At 36.7% G+C, this 20,167-nt stretch overlaps 1 long non-coding RNA gene across 1 annotated transcript; it reads left to right on the forward strand.

Moving 5' to 3' along the window:
- Positions 1-1,345: 1,345 nt before the first annotated feature.
- LOC124639733 lies at positions 1,346-4,383 on the forward strand. Its single transcript, XR_006985492.1, has 2 exons — positions 1,346-1,559; positions 2,613-4,383. It is a non-coding gene; the product is annotated as an uncharacterized LOC124639733 (long non-coding RNA).
- The last annotated feature ends 15,784 nt before the right edge of the window (positions 4,384-20,167 follow it).

The following is a 20,167-nucleotide window of genomic DNA, read 5'->3' on the forward strand; positions in this document are numbered from 1 at the left end:
TGAATCGTATCTGTTGGCAGTATTTATTTACAGTTCTATAAATACAATGTACTTAATAAAATAATAGTGTCACCTACTTCATGAATATTTCCGTTAATAGAGAGTGTTATTGAATAGCAAATCCATCAATCATATAGACAATAATTTAAGGGGCCTCTATCAATCAATAGTGCCTCACTAGTTGACACTTTATATCGTCACGGACTGAAACAGGATTTCAGCAATGAACCACTTCTTTGAAGAACTGAAGTTGGAACTATAAAAGTAAACCAAAGGAAAATCTCGGTCTACCATCTTTTTAAATAAAAAAAACATTCGATGTACAGTATATTGATTTGTACCTACTTATACTTTACTCGTTATATGCGTAGGTGCCTCTTTACCCGTTATATGCGTAGGTGCCTACTGCAAAATCATTTACAAAATTCCTGAAGTCGAAATAATTAAAAAAAAAATAGGAAATAATAATTGTGAAGTCATATGTCGTTATCACTTCATAACCAGTCTTGTAAATAAGTTATTTGGCTTATTATCTAACGGTGATTTACCTATACCGTGATTGTTCGCAACGTCCAACAGGAAAAAGATAAAATAAAAGACCGATTATCGTGATTGATTGCGTGGTATTAATAGTTAGGAATACTATCTTAATCTAAGTACATAGATATTTAATAATAAAAGCGCTAGTGATCAAAATTCAACAGGCGTTGGTATTAACAACCCAATACTAGATTTTAAACTCAACAAAACTTCCAAAATATTACTTTTTGTTTCTCATTTTCGTAACAAAAATAATAATAACACCAATTTTCTTCATTTTTGCTTTCTTTCTCTCCAAAGAGATGGTCTGTAATAGAAAAAGTTTTATACAAACTTTTCCTTATTATCTGCCTGACTAGATATTTTTCATAAAATCTATAGTCCTTGTATTATTTGTTAAGAGGACCATAATAAAGTAATTTTAATTGACAAAACAACGGAAGGACTAAAATAACTGTAGCACAGATAAAAAACAGCAAGGTGAGCGCGTGCGCATGGTACTTGTTACCGAATGACGTATGCGTGCGACGTTGCCGCTCCGTGCTTGACAGTCACACGCCGTGTTCCTACTGACGACACAGAGACGCACTGTGTCATCACTCATAGCTACATAAAACTATTTTATTACTATGTAACCTAATAGAATGTTTAATGAAACACTATAAAATAAATCATTGTAATAGTTTATCGAGAGGGTTTTGCTTATCTTTAAAAATGCAAGGCACGTAGAGAGGAATAGAACAATCGCATGCTACATCTCTTTCTAAGACATAGTTTGTCGTATTTGCTTTCTCTGTTGCACGGAGTGGAATGTGGCAACAAGTCTATAGTTTCGTGTACGTAAGTCTGTGGTCCACCTGGCCAGTGTGACACAGTTCAATCAGTGTATGTTTAGTGATAGCACCGTCGCGTGCGCACCAACTGTTTACATTTTTTATCGAGTTTTGTTGTATTTTGACAAGTACTAGCTCAAAATGTTTATGTCTTACGAAGTGTTCGCGACTTTTGGGATATCGGCTGTAAGTATAATGTTGTTATTTCTTTGTTTTTGATTCTTTGTCTATAATTATGTCATTCGTGAGGATGTTGTAGGCTGTGCATAATAATGAGTTTCGATTTGACGTCTCTATCACGTTGTCTTTTCATTCAAGAGCTAGTTTTTATGAATGGAACATTTTGCTACTTTCATTTTTGGCTTGTAAGTTATAAAGAGAGGCTTTTAGTTTTAATTTTATTACGTTTCACTTTTCTGTTAAGTGTTTTGAAGTACATTTCATTAACAATGACAGCTACAGTCACGTGCAATAATATGTATTCACTAGTAATTTCCTTGTGAAACTTTGCGTTATACTTTGAGATGAGACCTATTTTATAACATTGTGGCTTCCTAAATCTTTTCCTGGAAGTATTTGAATGTTAATCTATACAACAGGGAAAAAAACAGTATTGAATATTCTATGTGTACATATTTTTGCTCTTAACTGTACTCAAATATGGCCTCAACGAAATAAAATTAATTCTTGCTTAATAAATGACATTCATCAAATTATTCCAGAGGTACAGACTGGGTTTTTAGTGCTTATATTTAAATAATCTACTTAGTAATACATACGTGCCTTGGATATAAATTAGAGGCTAACATGTAAATCCAATAATGCTTATTCTATTTCTGTATATAATACATTATTATTAATATGTGTTCGTCAGTAAGTTAATTTCAATATACAGAGCATATTATTATTAACTTGCTGTTTCTTCTCGCAACGAACTGGATAGCTAGATTATATATAACATGGTACCTATTTTGTATTTTTAGTATTTTTGACCTAAATCAATTACCAACATCTTGGAGCTCGCTGAAAGAAACGTAAATGACATTAGAGTTACATAAAGCTGCTCAGAGATTAGTCTACAGCTCTTGCAATTCTGGAAAAACTTTGCCAACTGTATCTTAGGTTTACAAACAAGCAATCCACGAAAAGAACACGATAGAGTGAGAATAACTTCCAACTAAGAGTAGGATAAATTGCGTTTGTGTTTCGTAGCTAATCGGTTACGACAACATCTTTCAGATCCTGTCCTTCACGCTATCAGTAATCCTCCTACTGATAGTGGCAGCCAAGAGGGGGTTACTCCGAGTGGGTGCCAGTAGCAAGCCAGCCAAGTTCAACCCTCTACTGCTGCCTAACACTACGCTCACACCAAAGATCGTTGAAATGACGCCTTTGAAAGACCCCGCGTATTAAATGACTTACAGGCCTCGTCAAGTATCTTTACTACTCTGAAGTTGGCTATAAGTTGCTTTAACAGTGTCCAATTGTCGAATAACTCTGAAGGTAGCTATTAAATGCTTCCTGATAGTGTTTTGTTTGTTAATGTTGACAGTTGTGTCTAATAGCCAACTTCAGAGCAGTGCTGTATAGACAGAAGGTAAACCTATACGAATCTGTCAAATGTTACCAATCGAACATCAACCTTCCACTATTGTGATAAGGTTGAAAATCTACTGAAGGCATTTGACAGATTAAGGTAGGTTGACGTGCTGTATGTACATAATTTGTGCCCTTATTACGTAAACGATAGATATCCAATTGTTATGATTTAGAAAGAAATGTTGAAAGTCACAACTGCGCAATAGAGATAACATTGAATTGTGGTAATAAGTATTGCAATTGTCATCGAAGGATATTATGTTAATTACGTAATTAGAGTGCTTGTGATCATAATGTTTTTACTTTAAATATTGTCTGTGTGAGAGTGACATGAAGATATAACGACATATCAAGCTTAAATACTTTAGGAATTAATTAATCCTGTTTTGGTTAATCATGATACGCCCCCCAAGAATTTATAGGGGGCGTATCGTATCATAAAGAGTGTACATCTGTACATGATATTGCATATCAGCTAAAACTTTCATATACTGCTGTATGTTTGTAGGTATATGTCTTCACTTATCTTTCGAACTGCAATTAAAATCATATAAGGTGTAAAAATACATAGAATTTAAACCAAATTCATTCTTAGTTAAGATTATGAAATACAAAGTACTTAAAGTAAAATTTTCCGTCCACAATCGGATTTGTAAGTCACAAAAATATACATTCCATTTTATTATAATTTTGAAAAAAAGTCCAACATTAAATAGTCCATGTTACCTTGCTATATAATATAACTAGTCGAATAATGTATTTCAGTTTTACAAAGTTCTTTTGAAGAGCATTTTATTTTGTTCTAGAATCTCGTAATATTTCAGAAAGTATGTATATAGTGTAAAAGCTTTATGAATTTATTAATTTGATGAAAACATCAAATACTAATTAGATGTGCGGTTACTGTGGTCAGCTAATATGTTATTTCAAAATCAAACTGTTTAAAGTTGTTTTGTATTTTTGAAAATAAGAAATTACGTTGTAAATTATACCTATTTCTATCTTAATCTTTGGCTTTGTAAACGAATTACAAAAGCGTGTCATTTGTAAAAATAATTGTAACCGCATAAAATTGACTACAATTCGTTCAAGAGCCATCAGTACTTACCAAAGTTAATTTGCATTAACAAGAACTAATTATAACTTGTACTTAACGATCGCCGGAATAACTTAACTTAATCGCTTAATCGTCATACAAATTAGTTCGTAAGTGCCATATAAGTAATGATATTGATATAATTGTAGAGTAGGTGTTTATGAGCCGGCTCTAGCAGGACCTGCCTACATAATTAATGAAACATTCGAATATAATTTTGTTATAAAATTAGGGCCTTTTATGTCCTTTGGTCCTTAGTGGTCATAAATTATAATAATATTTAATAAACATTTCCATTTTACAGAGAAAATCCAACAAGTTCGTTTGATTTCTTATTCAAGTGTAACCTACTTAGGTCTCATACGGTTTTCTAACTACGAAAATAAATTAGTGACCTTGTTACAACTACCTATTTAAAAGTATAATGGTAATTTCCTTTCCATGTTTTAATTTAGCAGTTTCGTTAATTTTATTGCATTATATCTTCAACAAACTTTAAATTACGTTTACAAACAATTCTAAAGAAATCGCTTGCTTTGGTTCCTGTAATATTAGTGCGAGCAATAAGTAGCAGATATGTGTAAACTACTGACATTTTGAAATATATTACACAAGTACTAGTACTATAAATAAAATGTAATTAATTTGTTATGAAATATTTTTTTCATCCCACCATCTCGGAAAGAGTAGTTTTACCCTTTGATATCTGAGCGCAAAAGTCGTTTTTATCCTCTAGAGCGGCAAAGTGATTTGAATTTAGAACATCGTGTGCAACACTCCATTTGTGACAATCTTGATAAGACTTTTCAAACAAATACATAACTAATAAACAAATAAAATACTGCTTAAAATCATTATTTAATTAATTAAGTACTTTTTATTATTGTTTTTACAAAGGTTTTTAACCTCGTTTCATTTTTAAACTGAGTTTTCAAATAAATGAACATTAATAGGTACCTACTTCTTTTTAATTTGATACTCATATGTGCGCGCCATTTTGTTTTTTTGCATTTAGTAATTTCCTCGATGAGGTGGGATGAAAAGTTACGTGTTGCACTCGAGTGCAAAGATTTTTCACCTTGTGCTCTTTTGTTTCCCTCGCTATCGCTCAGGATTCTAATTATTGAAACACTCGCTATGCTCGTGTTTCAATTTTAGAATCCTTCGCTTGCTCGGTCATCAAAATTGAGCACGCGGTTAAAAAGCAACTTTGCACTCTTGTATAACAAATAACTATTATACAATTCTTAATTATGTTATCACCTTCACACAATGAAATCCAGTCTCCATAATTTGTCGCATAATACTTGAGGGTAAAAAGTTAAGTAGGGTCAGTTTTATCACACTCACAATTAATTAGGCTTACCTATTACAAGGCATAAAAAGAGAGCGTTGAACATTTTATGAATCGTTGACATTTTTATGAATTAAAATGTGGTTTGATTAGATAATACTTAAGAACAAAAGTTGTGAAGCATCTGGTCCAAATTACCTGTTCAGTGTTCACGTTGAACAGACGTGCAGCGTTCTCTCGTATTTTACCGCCGGGAGACAAATCGCTGTGACCTATCTGCGACTAATTCTAGCTGTAAGGCGAGGCGAGGCGAGCCTGAGTGCCACGCTAACTCCGCCTGACTAATGCCACAAACTTCCTCGTTGTTTGCCAAAGGGTAATGTCACGCCCGCCATATATTAACACAAGATGATAAAAAACTTTTTATGTGCCGTCCCCTGACATCGGGATCTCGCCGAGTTATGGCCGGGGGGCATGTTACTACCCATATTTCATTTTTGAGGTCGAATCGCAGGGACTCCACCTTTTTCGGGCACATGTTGTGTTTCCGTCCTATTTTTGTTTTCAAACTTTTTCATGATGCCTAAATAAAGACCTGAATTTGAAATTAGGCAAATAGCCCGGGCAAAATAGACATTTGAAATAACAAAAAATCCCAGAAAGCTGATTTTTGGTGGAAAGCTAGATTTGATCATTATAAATAAAATACTAAAAGTCCCCATCGATCCCATGTGTGCGTCAAAAGTTATTCGAGGTTAAATGTCAAAATTTTAGGTTTTTTGATTTTCTTCCGAAAACGGTAAGCTTTATCAAAAAAGAACATCAGACCAAAGTTGTAGATCTTAAAATTTTCTACAAAAATGCCATCAACAGTTTTCTCCTAAATGTTACCATTCCTGAGATATCGCGATTCAAAGAGTCACACTACACATGATATGCACATATAAGCAACGTATATACGAGGGCTTAGCGTAAGGCTTTTATGTACCAGGGTCGCAGTAATTCTTTCGAACAATCCCGCAGCCCCGGCAGGCCTTGGCCTTGCTGGGCCCCGCTGGGGTTGCTGACACAGTCTACCTGGTCCAGCGCGGCGGCCGGGATGAGAGGTGCGAACTCTTTGTCGATCCGCCTCCTCCTTCTCGAACATGACTGCTTCGCAGAAGGAGGCGGCAGCATCCCATTCCCTCTCGCCCCGGACCATGGCCTAAACCAGGGTCGGACGCGAGAAGTCGCCGCCGACGTCTAAAGCCCCGACGAGGACCCGACTCTTCCCACGCAGGGCACACCTGGACTGTGTGGTCCACCGTGCCCTTGAGGCTGTCCCGAGCCATTCCTCAAAGAGGGGACTTACCACCACTATGGCGTGCCTTAATTTACAACATCATGTGTAAAACAGAGATAAAGTTTACAGTTTAACTTTCAGTTGTATTGTATAGTTTTGTCAGCTTACTATTATTTGTATGTACTTTCTAAGTATATCTTAGACACCAATGACTATGTTTCGGATGGCACGTTAAACTGTAGGTCCCGGCTGTCATTGAATATCCTTGGCAGTCGTTACGAGTAGTCAGGAGCCAGTAAGTCTGACGCCAGTCTAACAAAGGGGTATAGCACTGGTACTCAGCTGAATCCGGTTAGACTGGAAACCGATCCTAACATGGTTGGGAAAAAGGCTCGGAGGATGATGACTATTGTTATGTAATAGACTGTTTGTGAAAATATTACTTTTTAAAAGAGTGTCTATGGAGTTCCTTGCCGGCTCTTCTCCATGAGACCAACTTTTTGGAACCGTGCAAATAGTGTGACATTTCATAGGAGCCTGCAAAGGCCTTTTTGAAATAAAAAGATTTTGATTTTGATTGAGAATTTCAACGTGGGCACTCTAGCCTCAGTGACAAGCCACGACCCACATGACCCAAGATAATATCGAGGCTATGCGGCAGTTATTCTCGCAGACCAACATGTAACATACCGTGACATAGATCCGTGGGCATAACGATTTTTTTACATTCCCCAAAATTAAGCAAAGTCTTCGTGGTCAACATTTCAGCACACCTGAAAAAGCTGTTGACTCATACAAATCGGCCATTTTGACTACCCCCACTTCAGAATGGAATAAATCTTTCAAGAACTGTTTTTAATGCATGGAAAAGTGCATTAAATATCGCGCAGAATTCTTTGAAAAACAATGAATGGTATTAACCTATTAGATTGGCTTTACTTATTTCAAACGACACAACTTAAAAGGCAGCCCTCGTATATACGTGGCTTATATGTGCATATCATGTGTAGTGTGACTCTTTGAATCGCGATATCTCAGGAATGGTAACATTTAGGAGAAAACTGTTGATGGCATTTTTGTAGAAAATTTTAAGATCTACAACTTTGGTCTGATGTTCTTTTTTGATAAAGCTTACCGTTTTCGGAAGAAAATCAAAAAACCTAAAATTTTGACATTTAACCTCGAAAAACTTTTGACGCACACATGGGATCGATGGGGACTTTTAGTATTTTATTTATAATGATCAAATCTAGCTCTCCACCAAAAATCAGCTTTCTGGGAATTTTTGTTATTTGACCACTACTTTTATGTCTATTTTGACCGGGCTAAAAGGTTTACACAGAATTTTGTATTGTTGACTAAGCCTTTTGTCCTGTTTCATTTTTAATCTGAATAACGAGAGAAGTTTAGAGGACTATTAGAAGCTTTTGTTGCGTCAAATGAAACCTTTTTAATTTTGAATTCTAGAAAATTTCAATAGAGGGGAAAAATTGCTCTCAAGAAGTTATTGATTGAATTAAGGCAAATTGATTTCTGCGTTGGAGGTCGGGCCTGGTGGGGTCTGGTGGGGGACTACAGACGAAGGGCCGTACATTTGCTGGCGAGTCTGCGCGATGTTTCAACACAATTTCCTTCAAAGCGACGCGATGGAACTCGATTGAGCGACGTTTTCCGCTCGATGGCAGCCGGCTTGATTTTATTACTGCGCTGCCTTCGGCTAAAGCTCTTTAGTGGCTTTTTAAAAATACTCGCGATTGGAAGGAAATGAGGTCCGCGGCTTGCAAAATAGTTGGAATTGGTTTACTTGGCTTAGAGTCGTCCCTCGGGCGTGGCGCAATATTCTCAGCTCTCACTCGGAGCTGCCGCCAGATTTATCTAGTTATACTAACTAGTGAATCTGTTCAGGGAAATTATTCCTTTAAATAAACTGGGTTAGTTGGCTGCTAGTTTGTTTGTCACGTCAAACTGTTGATCAAATCTATCGTTTTCCTGTAACATGCTTTTAAAGGACTATAATTTTACCTACGACATCTTCAAATTAGATTTGCTTATCTAATTTGAAGATGTGTCTCGTACTTCACTAGGTATAATTTAAACTTGTCGTAAAAGAGTTACAAGGAAATAAGGCAAAATCCGACAACCTATTCACATACAAACTGTAAGCACAGGCACACACACTATAGTCACACTCGGTTGATAAAACGATCAAGTTAGGTGTGCACCACAGAATAAGTCCGTCGACGCATGAAATATGAATATTACACAACCGGGTACAGCCGGGTACCCGGGTAGCCGGGTATTGAGACCGGTGCGAGAAGCTCAGTTGACCGTGACACGCTGTGATTGACAGGGTGGTTTTTCCATCGACTTTAGTCACAAACAGATATTACTTGCCTACTATTTTTTTACCGCGAGATTGAAGGAAGCTTGGATTTTCTGGCTCAAGCTTTGCAAATGAAAAGGGAAATACCTAAAATCCTTGTCTCTATTCTGCCTTTAGTTGTAAATTGCATGAAATTTCGTTCAGTATTTTCTGAGTGGTTGTGGTAATGTATTTGTAGCTTCTTCGTTTATAGCAATAGTAGTAAGTAATTTATAATTTGTACTGAGGTAACTATACATATGCATGCATCTACTCATTTTTCAAATCAGTACATCAATAAATTAGATCGTATTAATTACAATAGTGAATCAATTCGAGATAATGTCTTGTTTAGGTGTACATAATAACAATAACACATCCTGATCCATCGCAAATTAAAAATTGGGGTCTTTCGTCATCTCGACACACTTAACTCACCACTCACCACTCAAAACATAAAAGTGAATAATTTAAGTTTCACCAACTGGACACGCATCAAAATCTTGACGTGTCGAGTTGACGACATGATCAATATTACAATTTTGAGTTTCACCAACTGAACACATTCGTGGTGAGTTAAGTGTGTCGAGATGACGAAAGACCCAAAAATTGTACTTTGACTGTTATAGGTTCAAAATCATAATCTGAGTATCAGCAGTTTACGAGAGTTGTATACTTTCAGCAAAGAGCTAGCATTTAAAAGCACAATGTTCAGTTATCATGTTCAACTCATGTTAACTAAACCAATCATCTATATAGTTGCAAAAAAAAACTTATTTACCCACCAAAAAAAGTCATGAAAACTAAATGAAAAATAACATTTTGTTAAATTAACTCAAAATCAACACAAACAGAATTGTTTTAAAAACAAAAGTACAATAATAGTTATTCTTAGTTTTACAAACAATTGAATGAAAATACAATGTTTTTTCTCGTTACGACTTAGTTTAGCAAAATAATTGGCTTGATTAACAAACGACTTTGAAGTTTACAACGAGACCGCCATTCATTAGATTAACTTCTTAATTTAGTTTTTAGATGATATTGTTTAGTTTCTTAGTTTCTTCATTTACTTCTCGAGGGATTAGAAGACTATTAATGTAATTACTTGTTACAGCAAGATAATTTTTATTATAAAAATTTAACAACAATTACAACAAGAAAATATTAGAAAGTGCTCGCTTTCTAAACTGATGCATATAACGGAGTACAATATCATGAACGCATCTTTAAGTCACAATCTACGGTAATATTATAAAGCTGAAGTTGATTGTTTGTTTGGTTGAATGCGCTTATCTCGGGAACTACTAGACCGACAAATAAATCTGTGTGAGACAACATTTATCTAGACGTGGGTAAACTCACTGGCAAATAGTAGTTGTTTCATAATTTGATTGAAAACGTTATTACTTTTTCTTATAGCACAACATCAAGAAAATGAATCTCAATAGATTTAATTTACTTCAATTTTTACGGTTTCAGGTAGTTAATAAATAGCAGCCTTACTTATAAACGTGAATTAAATATAAGTAATACTTAAGGGCTGTTTAAGAAAATTCGTACTTATAAACATTGCTTAAGCATGTCTTAACTAAGATTTAATCACTACTTAAGACTTTAAGTAGTGATTAGTTAAAATGTTGCTTAGAAGGTGATTAGAGATTTTATAAGTAAGGGGGTTAAAGTTTTTAGTATCGTGTAATGTTTCATTTTTAACAACTAAGTAGATACAAGTTATCTAAACACGACATTCTAAAAAACAACAAGAAAAGATCCTGTTAAATATACCCGTATTCCTTATCTATTTTCGTTTGGTCACGATTCGTATCCAACCCTCCGCCGCTAACGGTGCACTCCAGCGGACCGATGGAATCGAATTAGTTGGGGACGAATCGTACCCCATTGTTTTGTGGCCACTACACTTACTGTTTATTCAGCGGTCCTTTCGACCCGCGGCATTGACGGGTTACTTTCTTGTTCGCTTCAATGCAACTTGTGGATGAGGGTTATCTTACTTTACGATAGTTTTGTGTTCCGTTAATTGTGTTTTGTTGTTTGTTTCAGCTGTTTCGGTCTCTTTTAAGAACACGTGAATTTGTCACGAGACTATATGTTTTATTAACGTGGAATTTCCAAAAAATAACTTTAATAACCATTTGTAATATTAACATGAAAATAGTAACTACTTATTTAGTTGAAAATAAACTAAATGTTACCCTAGCTTTTCAGGGAAAATCCGTATGAATAAAAAATAACCATAACCAATACCTATTCGTTTGGCAACGTAACGTTTTTTTCTGTAGTTCGATTCAGACGCCAACAGTAACTAATGTAGTGGGTAGGTTACATTTTGTACTACACAATCCATTATCATGTTTTCGGAGGCAACATGCACTTTTCTAATTAAAATCGTAATGTGTTGCAACTCGTTTCATTTTGGGATTTTTCAGCGTTTCATTATGCTGAAACAGCGACACAGGCGCTCTCTTGTAAAAGTAATTATTTTAAGATGCCACTCCTGAGCGAATCATATTTTGTAGACTATATTATTTTCGAAACACTCTTCTTAGAAATTTGCATAATGAAAGCTGCTGTTATGTATTAAAAAAAAGACGAAATAAAATACTGAGGGTTGCAGTCTTTTGTAGTACGTCAAAAATAAAGAATAACGCAGAGGAGGATTTGGTTAGATTTCCTTGAAAATACAGAAAATATCGTGGGAATAGGTAGCATGGAAAACATTTTCACAACTTTTATAAAAGTGAAGTTATCACAAAAGGGGCAACGCACACTTTGCTTTACATTTTTCCTTAAACTCTGATGTCATTATAAAAGTGCCCTTAATTATGAAGAAATTACAAAGGGTGACAATGTACAGGTGAGTGCAGAAGGTAAACTGGAAAATGAGTGCTACCACTTATCAAAGAACGCTATTTTGTTTCTCAAAATAAAGGTCATTATTATCTCTTAATATTGGAACTAAGAAAGGCTGTATACTTTTAGGAATTTGAAATAGAATTTCGGTTATATCTTGCAAAAGTCTTTTATATGGAAAACGCAAATTTTAACGTTAAGATTGCTAATACGCTTGAGATGAATTTAGCATGTAGACAGATTTTTTATCCCGTTGCTGGATGTACAAGTAGTCTCCTCAAGATGTGGACGAAGTTACATAATAAACGAAGTGTTAGAAGTATATATCATGCTGTATTATATTTTTTCAAATATTTACATAATATTTACATTAATTTTAAAAATTAAAAATAAACTTATATATACAACTTAAAACTAATACATAGCATCAAAAAATTGCTCCTCATCGCTGTCACCGGGTAATGTACCCAGAAGGCTGGCAGCATTGCCACGTTGGATGGCAATGCTCAACCTCTGTGCGAAATAAAAGCCAGCCCTTGGGTCACGAGAAGTGTCAACAAGGCGCTTAGAAATTTCCTTTGCAAGCGCGTGAGCACTCGGACCCCACGGCCCGAGAGTTTCAACCCCAAACGGCTCAAACATGTAATTCCCGATAAGGCTACTATATTTGCGCCGTTTGAGGTCTTCTGCTTGTGAAGCGGCGGAGCCGACACAACACGCAGTTCTAGGAAGATGGGATGGCGCAAGAGTGTCGACGCAGGTCGCGTCCCACACTAAAGTCCTACCCATCTTCCACGGAAATAGCGACATGCCGTCTGGTCTCTTGCCATCGTCGCGTGCCAAACCATTTGGTTCAAGTACGGCTGGCACGCCGACGGCAACAAGAGCCCGACGGATCACGTCGTTGATATTCGCATGTCGTGGTATGCGGCCCGCACTCCGGCTGCACGACAGGCCGTGGTGACCGAGGCTGTTGACAGCTTCCCCGCAGTGGCAGCGGTGAGGAGTGCAGCATGAAGCACCCAGACGCAGGCAGACAGCGAGTCTGAAAGTGGTGTCGTCAAACATGGTGCCTATGTTTGCCGACGGAAATGCGTGAAGCCAAAGACCTGACTCCCATTCACCCACAGCCAGTAGGCGTGCTCGCTCCGCAGAAGTAATTGACGTATCAATGAGATTTTTCCGAATTACTCTGCAGAGCGGCTCATCCCACTGTCTCTGGGAGGATGGGTTGGCGGGTAGATCGGTATTCGGGCATGTGACTTTCCAGGCATTAATAGCCTCCGCCAGGCATGGCACCTCAAAATTGATCAGTGTAATAGGTAGGATTTTCCTGATCAATTTGTCAGTGCCATGGACGGAGGAAATAAATGCCGGTAAACTAATACTGGAAATTTTGCGGACGCCAAGCCCTCCCATACGGATGGGAAGTGTAGCTTGAGACCAAGCTTTGTCGTCCAAGGCCACATTTAAAATTGATGAAAGTGTGTGTCGAATTATTTTATCAATTTGATCCAAAAGGTTGATGTGCTTCCATAAATGAGAAGCACGCAAGATGTAGGTTAATTTGGGGCCAAAGCAGCAGTATCGTAGGATGGTGATGGCTGAATGTATATTAATTTTGAATAACCTTTCCGAAATATCATTGAAATTTTGAATTTTGTTCTCAATAAAATCCGAAAATGACTCTTCTAGTACTGGTGACCCCAGGAGGCAAAGAGAACTTTTGTCTATTATTTTTATGCCATCGGCTACTGCGTTAAAATTTTGGAGTGTCGTCTGTCTGTCGGTTGTGTCAGATATAAATAGTTCGCATTTGGAAATGTTTAGGTCAAGGCCAATGTTATGGAGTTTGTCTCTTAGGAAAATGAAATCATTAAGTACGGTATCTCTGTTGCCTCCCAGGGTCCCATCGTCGAGATACCAGACGTTAAATTCAGAATTTAGTTGCCGAATTATTGGGTTAATTGCCAAACTAAAGATCACAGGCCCGAGGGGATCACCTTGTTGACAGCCAACAGCGGATTCTAATAGGTTGTCCCGATAAAGTAATTTGGTTGGATGTCTGTAGCACTGCCAGAGGAAACTAAAAATTTGGGGTATTTCTTTTTTGGCTTCTGCCAGCAAGGTGTCCCTGTTCACCGAGTTGAATGCGTTCTTAATGTCAACCTTCAAGATGACATCTCCGTTCCCATAATTTAGGTAGGTCGACAGGGCGTGTACGGCAGCCTCGCAGCCCCCTTTCGAGCCATAACCTAGCTGCAGGGGCTGAAATTTTTCCGAAACGTCCTCACTATAAAATTTACAGCAGATTTTGGCTGCCATACGACGATAAGTGGTCCCCACGGCAATTGGACGAATACCGCCATCCTTCTTGCGCAAAGCACAGAGGTTTGCTCCATACAAAACGTCTATGACGGTTTCGTCCACCTTGCCGGAGAGCATAAGGTTGGTCAGGGCCGTAAGCTCCTTCAAGAGCGACTCACCTGCTTCCCCGGCGCTTGGGCAGGTGAGATCCTTCAGGTGTTGCGGACTCAAGCCGTCGAGGCCGCCTGCGGAGCCGCTCCTGAAGGAGCCTATGGCTGTGACCAGGTGTCGACCTGAAATTGTGAGGGTATGTGCGTCTGAATCAGGAGGGTCGGGAAAAGAGAGGCCATCTGCTGGGGCTGGGTGTTTACTCTCCAGAGCGGAGAGCGTGTCTGGAGAACACGGAGCCACCACATCACTGCTAAAGAGAATTCTAGCAGCCCCCCGAATGTCACCCTCGCCTAGCTTTGATTCCACTAGGCGGGGTATATTAGAAATTCTTTGGGTCGGTAATTTGGTATCGAAATCTTCTTGGCCTAAACTTACGCAGTTGTCTTTAATTTGTTTTGTCAAGGACTTTTTGTTTGCCAAATTTTTCTGAACGTGTAAAACTCTATATGTGTGTTAGAATAAATTAATCTCGATTTTATCCAGCTTAATCTTCTGTATGAAACCATGGACAGTGGTTCATTGGTTGTAGGCGGGCAGCGAAGGCAGTTTAAAGCAGAATGTCTGGTGGAAGGCGAGACCTCGACCGATTATATTAACGGATAGGTTAATTAACTCGGAACCCTTGGTGGTTTTTAAAAGTATGGTTAAGTAAACCAGCGTTTACGAGGAGTACGGAAGTTTAATTTCACCTACCTACCTACCTACGGGAGTTTTCTTGACTTTAAAAAAGTTAATGATTAAATATTAATTTCAAATGAGTGATCCAGATTTTTTTTACTTGAAATTAAGTGTGTAATTTGACTGTTCTTTTCTAGTAAAGAAGACAAAAACAAACCACGCTTCTAGTTTTAAAAAACAATAGCAGTTTTAACGTGAGTAGGTAGCTTAGGTAGCCCGAGATTTTAACTAAGATCTGAACAGTCTTCATCTCAACATTAATAATCTGGATCCTTCTATATTATGACAAAAACTCTCGCTAAAGTGACCCCGACATAATGACAAGATATTTCTTAAAGACTCAATTTATTTCTAGCCAACTAAATTAGTTTTACTCAGCAGTTTTGCTGGGGTTTTTGTTGCGAAAATTTAATAAAGTAATACAACTACACATGGGTACGTACTCTCTTAATTAGAAAATTAAATACTTTGAAATATTTCAATATTAAAACGAAATTTGTGTATGAATGTTTGCGGACGGTATTCATAAAATGTATGCAACATGGCTTTATGACTGTAATAAAAGATTTGTCCCAAATATTAATCAAGGATTACGATAAAAGCCTATTTGGAACACTGGAAACCATAAACAATACGACACACTTCCATTTAAATCCCAAATGTTTCGACAATACAATTAAAGCGACATAATAACAGTTGTTCGCGAAATAAATGAACAAATAAATCATATGACAAAAGCTGCGTGTTATATTCACGCGAGCGGATATATCTGCGGACTTGTCGTCGCGTCGCTGTGCTGCTGTAGCACTGGGGGACTTACATACAAGGATCTATTTCAACTGGTTACTTGTAATCCTCAGCTAAGTAAAGAATAAGCTGTAGGTTGCTATCTTGAGAAAATTATGTGGTAAAACAAAATTACTCTATAAGGAGTTTTGTTGAAATAAGAAAAGACTAAGACTTTTAAACTGTAGAAAACTATTTATTGGGACTTAATTAATATTACAGAGCACGTTATTACAATTGTCAAATCGTAGAAGAGAGGTGCCTACAACCATAGACCATACTATGTCTTGGAGCATAGACTATACACTAGTATAGTTGTTACTAAACGTACTAAATGCGCATGTCTGCGTTTCTCCCAACAAGTTTGATAACTTAATACAAATCACATAAGGCAAGCAGTCTAAAAAAGGAGTAAACAAAATCTTGGCATGATATGGATATAAGTGATGTTATTTTTCTTAATGATGTTGCTTTTACTTATCATAATTTTATGGCATAAATGCTGAAACAACTAAGATGACATAAGACATTGTGCACTCGGTACATGGGCTCTACATGTGCGGCTGAAAACAATTATCGATGAAAAACTGTATTTCAACTTAAATCCCGCAATTCAGCACAAAAAACACGAACATCCTAAAAATACGTTTCATCGTTCCATACACAATAATCACCGGTCCCTTACATTAAAAGTACTCAACCATAATACACTTTCTAACAATCGTAGTCGTCCCGGTGTCGTCCCAGCGTCGCCCCGGTGTCGTTACACAACAATGTCGGCTGAATGACGTCATTAGCAAGATGGCGGCAAATTAACTTGTCCGACATTCAGCCACAGATTACAGTAATCGCTATTAATAGCTGTTATCATAATTCACTTAGGATTTCTTATATTAAGCAAGGAATTAGATTTCCTTGAGTTCATTGAAGGACTCGTCGGTACTGACCTACATTGTTGGCATTTTTTGTTACAGGTCAAGTGTATAATGCTTGCAGGGGAGAAAAATAATGTGGATGAAATAAAAGAATGAATTGAACATAGATTATGGTGTACTGAAGTAAAAACTTATTTGGTTATTCAGAAACAAAAACAGAATCTTGGAAAATTGGTTATATTCTGTAGTCAGATATCTCATTTGTAACATCTATGACTGTCAAAAAAAATATTAAAACTGAACTCAAGACTGTTTATCTTCTGAGACTAAAAGATAATACACTAAAGTATTAAAACAACCAATTACAAGAAGAGTGATGCAGCTGAGTCAAGATGTCATATGTAGTTTACTCAGCAATAACTTACAGAGCAATCATATTTCAGCTGCATTAAATATTCAATCACTAATATAGATCACCATTATTAGATTCTACCCTCGAATAGTGAATTGGATTACTTTTTTTTCATAAATATGACTTTGAAGATCTGACCTGAGCTCAAGGTGAATCTTATTGCAAGAAAGATAAAGATGGTCTTAGAAAATTGGTAAGATTAAAAAAAGTAAGTAAATCGTGTGTGACCGAATGAAGTTGAGGTCTAGTAGTTGATTACAAAAAGGGGTAAGGTTACAGAATGTTAAGGTAACCTGCTCCAGACTACTTTATCTTTTTCAATTTAATTTTATTCATTGAAGACAAAAAACCAATTGCAGCTATAGCAATATGAATAAATTCAAGATGTGCTGAAGGAAATAGTTATAACAATATTTTGAAAACTTGGTTGATGATTTACTAAATGACTGTTGCTATTTCACATCTTAATCATTTAACTTACATAGCCGCAGGCACTTGCTGAACTCAGTTTCCCCACTTAGCCTTAATTTAAACAAGTTTAACGTTCAATTAACAACCACTCAAGTCGCTACTTCATCTCGGCATAACAGACAACTTCTCGAGATAACTAATGTTAATATTTCTCTGTGAACTCAACAATTATATAAATGGTTATCGAGATTAACAAATAGAACGCCTGGAATGATCGTTAAACTACAGATTTGTATCGGAATGTTCGAGAATTAGTTGCTTTTGTTTGCAATCGTTATCTCTGAGTGACGCGAAGACAGTTATTAATTGTTCTACTGATAGATTTATTGAACTCTACAGCTATTGTGCGCGGTTTTACCCGCCAAGTCAATAGGCACCCAACCAATCGATCTTTTTAGCTTACAGTCGCTATCTCTGTAGCCCAAATAAAAATTGGCTTTTATGTAGGTGGGTAACGCTCCTTGTAAAACACTGGTACTCTGCAGTATCCAGTTAGACTAGAAGCCAACCCCAACATACTTGGGAAAGGCTAGGCAGGTGATGACGCAGGTAATTTACCGCGAAGTTTCATTTAAATTTTATATGTACATAGTTCTCTCGTGAAACATCCACACATTGAAACATTCACAATTATATTTGTTTGGTGTGTTGTGTAAATCGGTTCAAATTACCACGGAAGCGAAACAAACTGACATTTAAATTAACAAAACTCGGATTTACGTGTAATCGAGCCGATGACGCGGGAAAACTCCAAAATAACAAAGTACTTATGTTACAGTCGCCCACGGGATGTAACTGATACCACTTTTCAGTTGCTCGTCTGCCCACGCACTTAAGAAAAAGTCGCGAGGTATGCATATTCCATCCATACTAATATTTATTTTAAAGCTGAAGAGTTTGTTTGTTTGTTTGAACGCGCTCATCACAGGAAGTACTGGTCCGATTTGAAAAATTCTTTCAGTGTTAGATAGCCCATTTATCGAAGAAGGCTATAGGCTTTTTTACCGGGATCGTGCAGAAGTTACCACGGGATGCGGGTGAAACCGTTGGCAGAAGCTAGTAAATTATGTAATTTGATACCTAATTCTTCTTCTATTTAGCTTTCATTTTTGTTTATTTATACAAAATTATCTCTTTAAATAATTTTCAAGTTTTCAGAACGTTTACTTGGGGAGTTGTCTTTCGCAATTCAGGCCTTCCGTAACTATAATTGATAATTTTTATGATTTTCACTGCAGTTCTTTTTCAATTTACACATTATGTAGTCTATTATGTATTACAATAATATTAAGACTAACAGTAAAGACCAAGACCTGGCCTCTAAAAGGCTATTGCATTTGAACAACCAAGTCATCACTTATCATTAACACTTCTACTTTAGGTGAAGTGAGAAAGTCATGGACTTACCACCTAGAACCCTTCTCTAACCCTTTCATACTATAAGTTTATAGAACAATTGATTGCCATCGCTCCACCGGCCGCGGACAATGTATCAATAACCAACAATATTGCGATTTACTGCTTCGAGAGATCTCTTCAACTGAGAGCTCTTACACTGAGGCCGACAGTTCAGTGTTTCAAGGAAATACCGCACTTCTTGAAGGTACTTTGTTACTAGGTCCAATGTAGAATTGCTTTGTTTACTTGAAAGAAGTCATGCTTTAATTCGCAAAAGTGCAGTCCCGTATTTTTGCTGCAGAAAAATAAATAAAAAATTGTTACGGATGAAAATTGAACTATGTTTTTATTCACCTGGTGTAAAGTTGATTTTTTTGAGATATTTCAATTTTCACTTTTTGTTAATAAAAGTCATTTTTTTCTGACTTTTCACCATCGAAATGGAAGTTTCAATATGACTGTCTGATTGAGTGTTGTTCTTTGCGTATTTACAAAGCAAAAATATTGCGTTACTTTATACATTTTTTCAGATATCACGTTCAATTTTCCTTATCTGAAAACGAGATCTCGCATGGACCACAAGTAACTGACTCTCGTTTGTTATAGAACAGAATTTCACAATTTCGACACTTTTCCAATTACTAGACTTTAGTACCTAACGTGAAGCTTTGTGCGAAACTTTTTGCCCACACAAAGTTTCAAATACAAAAAGTAGTACATAGGTTTAATTAAAGACTTGCGTGTGAGACCGAAATATAGGAAAATATATTACGTTTAAAAATAATATAAAAGGCGTAATATCCTGAACTCGAAAATATATTAAAGAGTTTTTATTGGTAGCTCAATAAGTCGTGCCAAAGTTGGTGAGAAAATGTGATTTATTGAGTGTCACGTGAGATGTCACGCTTGTGTGTGTCACGCCGATGGCCGGAGACGAGATTATTAAATCTCTCTCAGCTTCACGCGGGATATTGATGCTGGAGCGCCCTCTCGCGACCTATTGTTGAACCAATGAATTTAATATTACGTCCAGTTGGTTTACTTTGTTTATATATTGCATTTGTCATTTAATAACGCTACTTACTGGGAATTGTATACTATTAGATTGTTTTCCAAATTGAATGTTAATACATTCTGATAAATTGTGAATGGTGTGGTTGTTTTCAATCCAACGCTACGCATAGGTAAT

Source organism: Helicoverpa zea, chromosome 19 (genome assembly GCF_022581195.2).
Source record: "Helicoverpa zea isolate HzStark_Cry1AcR chromosome 19, ilHelZeax1.1, whole genome shotgun sequence".
NCBI classification, from domain to species: Eukaryota; Metazoa; Arthropoda; class Insecta; order Lepidoptera; family Noctuidae; genus Helicoverpa; species Helicoverpa zea.